The sequence below is a fragment of the Penaeus vannamei genome, chromosome 36, assembly GCF_042767895.1.
Source record: "Penaeus vannamei isolate JL-2024 chromosome 36, ASM4276789v1, whole genome shotgun sequence".
Classification (NCBI taxonomy): Eukaryota; Metazoa; Arthropoda; class Malacostraca; order Decapoda; family Penaeidae; genus Penaeus; species Penaeus vannamei.
The window spans coordinates 28,422,488-28,428,162 of record NC_091584.1 but is presented as its reverse complement, the minus strand read 5'-3'; the positions used below and the strand labels follow the sequence as shown (position 1 = coordinate 28,428,162).

The following is a 5,675-nucleotide window of genomic DNA, read 5'->3' as shown; positions in this document are numbered from 1 at the left end:
TTTTGCTATTATTACAATAAAATCATTATTATAATTATCATAGTTATTATCATCATCATTATCATTTATAGAATTAACATTATTGTAATAATAATAATAGGATTAATGACAATAAAAAATAACAATAATTATAATGAGAATGTGCCCAGAAATGTGATATAAATTATCATCATTGTCATTACCATTAATAGTAGTAGTAGTATCATCATTATTATTATCATTATTATCATTATTATTATTATTATTATCAATACAATTATTATTACGTTTTTCATTATTATCAGTATTGTTTTTATTATCATTATTGTTGTAATTATTAACATCATTATCATAACTCTTATCATCATTATTGTTATTATCATTATTATCATTAATACTACTATTATCAATTTTATTATTGTTATTTTGAATATCGTTATTATCATTATCATATCATAATATTCTTAATGTTATTCTAGTTATTTCTTTTATTATTACTATTATCATTATCACTATTATTATTATTACTGTTATGGTCATTATCATTTATTTATCATCATTGTTTCTTCATCATCATATATAATATTACCTTTACTATTATTAACATTACTATTATCATTATCATTATCATCATTATTTTCATTATCATCGTTATTTTATTGTCACCATTGATATTGTCATTATCTTCATCAATATCATATTTATCATTATAATTTTTACGGTCATGATCATTATTTTAATTATTACAATCATTATTATTACAATTATGACAATTGTCATTAGTCTTTTCATTATCTTTATTATCATCATCATTATTATTATAATTATTATATTATTACTATAATTTTTATATTATTATTTTTATCATTATTATTAGCATTGGTATTATCATTATTATTGATATGATTTTTATATATAAATATTTTACTTATCATCATTATTATCATCATTGTTTTTATCATTATTATTAGGGCTATTAACAGGATTTTTATGACTTTCATTATGATTTTTAATATTATAACTCTTATCTTAAATAATACATGTTATAATCATTATCATCAATATTATCACTTTTTATCATCATTATTGTTATCATCTTTATCATTATTATCACTATTATGATCATTATTATTATTATCAATATCATTATTTTCCTCATAATCATTATTGCTTATCAATATTATCATCATTATCATTATTTCTAATATTATTGCCAATATAATTATTTCTATTATTCTCAAAATTATCCTTATTTTAGCATTACCATTGTCATTTCATTTTCTATCATTATCATCATCATCATTATTATAATCATTATTATTATTATTATAATTATCATTATTATTATAATTATCATTACTATTATAATTATCATGATCATTATCATCATCATAAATATTATAATTAACATTATCATTATTACTGGCACCATCACTATTATTAAGACTGTTATCACTAAAATTTAAATTATCATTATTATAATTTTAATGTTATTATCATCATCATATCTTACTGCTGATTATCATAATGAGGAAAATTATTATGATTATTTTCATCATTACTTATATATTTCTTATAATGTTTTTTTTTTCATTATCATTAGCCCATTATTATTAGCATCATCATTATCATTATCATTATCATTATTATTATCATTATCATTATTAATATTACTATTATCATTATTGTCATTTTCATTATTGTCATTATTATTATTATTATCATTATTATTATTGTTATCATTATCATTACTATTAATATTATTATCATTATCATTATCATAATTAATGTTTGCATTACTACTTTACTATCATTATCACAAATTTCATTTTCAACTCTTATCATTATCATTATCAATGTCATCATTATTAATATAATTATCATTTTCAATAAGATCATAATCATTGTTGCAATTAGGATTACGATATTGATGCTAAGAATGGCAGTGCAGAACAATAATAACAATAACTTTAACATTCCAAGCTGCCAACCGGAATCCACAACCACAATAGTCACAACCACAACCACAACTAACGACTGTTCTTCCCACACCACCCCCAACCCCGCCCCAACAACAAAAACAACAACCCCCCCCCTTACCCCCACCCCTTCGCCACGACCCCGAAAAAAAAACAATAACCTCACAGCCTAGCCCCCCTCTGTCCCCCCTCCCCCATGCTGCGGGCGAAAAGACAATAACCTCACAGCCTAGTCCCCCTCTCTCCCACCCTCCGCCCCCTCTCCCCTCCCTCTCCCCTCTCCCCCTCCGCCCCCTCCCCATCCGCCACACTCTTCGACCGGTAGCCTGCAGTATTTTGTACAGGTGGCGCGGTTGGGCAGCTGTGGATCTCCTGAGCTTTAAAGGTAGACGGTTGGCGGGAACTTGAGCGTCACCGGATAAGCACACTGTTCACTCCGCGACAGAGGACTACGGATACACTGTGGTCTTCCTGGGGCGGCGGCCGAGAGAAACAACAAACAAGCGAATGGATTACGGGGAGGTCGTGGCACTGTTTGTTTGTTTGTTTTTGTTTTCTGGGTTTTTCTTTTCTCTTTTTCCTTGTTTTTTTTTTTTTTTTTTTTAATTCTAGGTCTTTCTAGGCGAGTCTTGTTGTTGTTGTTTCCCAACGTCTCTGTGTGTTTATATGTATGTGTATATATACTTTCGCCTCCCTACATATATACCATACAGAATTCACGTATCTGTTTGTTCCATATATCTTTCCACCTTTCTCTTACTCTTCTTTTCTTTATTTTCCAGACGTAGAGGTAAACAGAAGAAAACACATGATAATAATGCGTATCAATTGTTCAATTATCGAGTTATTCCACAAGCACTATGCGCCAGGGGGGAGAGAGGGTAGAGGAAGGAAGAGAGTGCTTGTAATAAATCATGCGGTGGGAAAGGAAAGGGTGAGAGTGAGAGGTAAAGATATCGGTCCTGGTCCATAAGATTGATTTTACTCTATACATATGTTCTGTAAGCACTTTCATAATTCCTGTTGGTGGCTCTCTTCGTAGATTCCTCGAAATGTGATAAACGCGAGAGAAAGAGAGAAGATACGAGAGAAGGAGAGAGAGAGAAAAATAGAGGAAGACTAGAGTAAGAGAGAGAGAATAAGACAGACACAGGCAAACAGACAATAAGACAGACAGACAGACAAACAGAGAAGGACACAAGTGAAAGAGGCAAAAGATGAGATAAAAACAAGAAGAATAAGATACAAGACGTAGGGGAGGAGGGGAAGAATGGAAGAGGAAGAATCAAAAGCCGAAGGAGAGAATAAGAAGGATGATAAAGATGGGAGGTGAAAGGAGGCGAGGAGGGCGAGAGAAAGGTGAAAGAGACAGAGCGGATAATTATCGTCGATTCTCTCTTCTCCTTTCTTTTCTCGGCGTATCACACTCTTCTTGTTTTCTGTCTCCTGTTTTCTCTTCTTATGTTCTTAATTTTCTTTCCATGTTCCCGAGGACTGATTTTTTCCCCTTCCTTCCTCCTCTTCCTTTTGCTTGGGGGGGGGGGGGTCAAAAGCACAAGGATTTTCTGAACACAGTGATTTCGCACGCGCTTTTTTTGCACACAAGCTTTTGCTGCACTGAAACAACAACACAACTTTACTCGATTCTTCCTCTTTTTTCTTGATATTTTTTTTCTTCTTCTTTTCTATTCTTCAAATTCACTCTTTGTTTCTCAATTGCAATATATAGCAAACAACACACAATTGAAAACCTTTTTTTTCTAAAATTAAAGAAAAAATAATAATGTTCAGATATTCTCTACTTTTTTTCGGGCGTGAGGGGGGGGGCGTCTCTTCGTATATATCTTTCTCCTCTTTTCCTTCAAAAAAAAAAAAAAAAAAAAAAAAAAAAAACGTTCTTTCTCCGTCTCGCGTTTTCGTTGACTGTTGTTTTCGTTATCGTCTTTTGAACTGTTTTTTCTCCCCCCTTTCCCTCAGTATTAAGTCACTTCCATGGTGTCGGGCAGAGGGAGTTGAAAGGGTGCTCTTGGGGGGAGCGGCGGCGATCCCCTCGCTTCGACAGTCGCCTCGGCACTGGCGACCGGTCCGACTTGCAACCAGCATTCTAGCAACGCGGAGGGTTGCCAATTAGGCCCTTTTTGCAACACCCAAGTCATTGAAACCATATTTCCACACGTTATGTTGTCTATTTTTTTCTAGCGCAGATTGTTTTTGTTTGTATCGAAAGCCTACTTGGGGATGACTCTTAATCAGCGTCTTTTGTCGCAGAGGTTATTTTTGGGAGCAACGGCGTTGGATAATGCGATTTCGTCGTCGATGCTTCGCGTTTTTTACCACCGAGGGTAAGGTGGGTGACTTGCAACATAGTACTGTTGCAGGAGAGTGAATACTACGGCTACTACTCGTCCAAAGGCAGTGGAAATAACCGCTGCAATAACGCGAGGACGACGCCGAGGAATAACGCGCTGCGGAGAGAGAGAGGGAGCTCGGGCGCAGCATCCCCAGAAGAAATGATCTTGCAAGGCATAGTTGCAATGCAGTATGCTCAGCCTCGGCATCGGTCACTTGCATAGCATTCATTTAATTGCGTTGCGATAGCGTGCAGCACTGGGTACACATGGTCTGGATCCTTTCAGACGATACTGCGTGTGCGTGTTGGTGTAAACATACGGGTAATGTTGATGTACGAAACGACATTAAAGATGTTGATACATAGCCTTGCAGAGCGCGTGTGTGTGTTCATACTTTCTGGTGTTGATATGCAGTCGTAGATGTGTGTGTCTGTGTTTACGTACATGTGCGTGTCGAAATATATAGACATGGATCCGTAGGGAGGTTTGAAACGCACACACGTACACATGCATAGATATAGACACACGCACAGGCTATATACATATATACCCACACGCACACAACCCCTTTCCCACTCCCACACACACACACTCACACGCACATACAACCCCCACCCCCACACACACATGTACACACCAATTCACCCCCTCCCCCCTTTCATACTCTACTCACATCCGTTCCACCCTCACACGTACACGCTCACGCACACACGCACACACCGGCGGACACATAAATAGAGCGGACAATATGAATGGCATTGTTTGTAAATCAATAGACGTATAAATAAACTGCACAGAGCCTGCAGCGGAGACACGCACACGGCGGTGGCCCCCGTGTGCGTGTTTCAGAGGCGTTTGTGGCCGTTTTTCTTTTGTTTCTGGTTAATATATGTTTTGTTTTCGTTTGGGTTGTGTGTGATTTTTGTAAGATTTCATTTGTTTCTGTTTCTGGTATGTCTCACTTATGTGAATGTTGCAAGTTCATTATATACATAACGTTGTGTGTGTGTGTGTGTGTGTGTGTGTGTGTGTGTGTGTGTGTGTGTGTGTGTGTGTGTGTGTGTGTGTGTGTGTGTGTGTATATATATATATATATATATATATATATATATATATATATATATATATATATATATATATATATGTATATATAGTGCCGTGAGAGCGTTGATGTCCAGCAATCTTGTTGACCTGCAGTCGATTCAGAATCATAGACATAATATAAAAAACAAGACAGCAATAACCAAAAGTAAAATAGAAAAAAGCGAGAACACACCAAGTGAAAAGGTTAAAAATGGAATTAGGAGGAATTTGAAAGGTAAATATTTTCAGGGAGAGTAAACCAGGGAGAGAAAGAGAGAGAAAG

General features: G+C 35.0%; 1 long non-coding RNA gene across 1 annotated transcript; it reads right to left on the bottom strand.

Moving 5' to 3' along the window:
- Positions 1–2,517: 2,517 nt before the first annotated feature.
- On the bottom strand, positions 2,518–3,851 carry LOC138859411 (uncharacterized). Its single transcript, XR_011398162.1, has 2 exons — positions 3,761–3,851; positions 2,518–2,727 (listed from the first exon to the last, which is right to left on the bottom strand). It is a non-coding gene; the product is annotated as an uncharacterized lncRNA (long non-coding RNA).
- Positions 3,852–5,675: the final 1,824 nt, after the last annotated feature.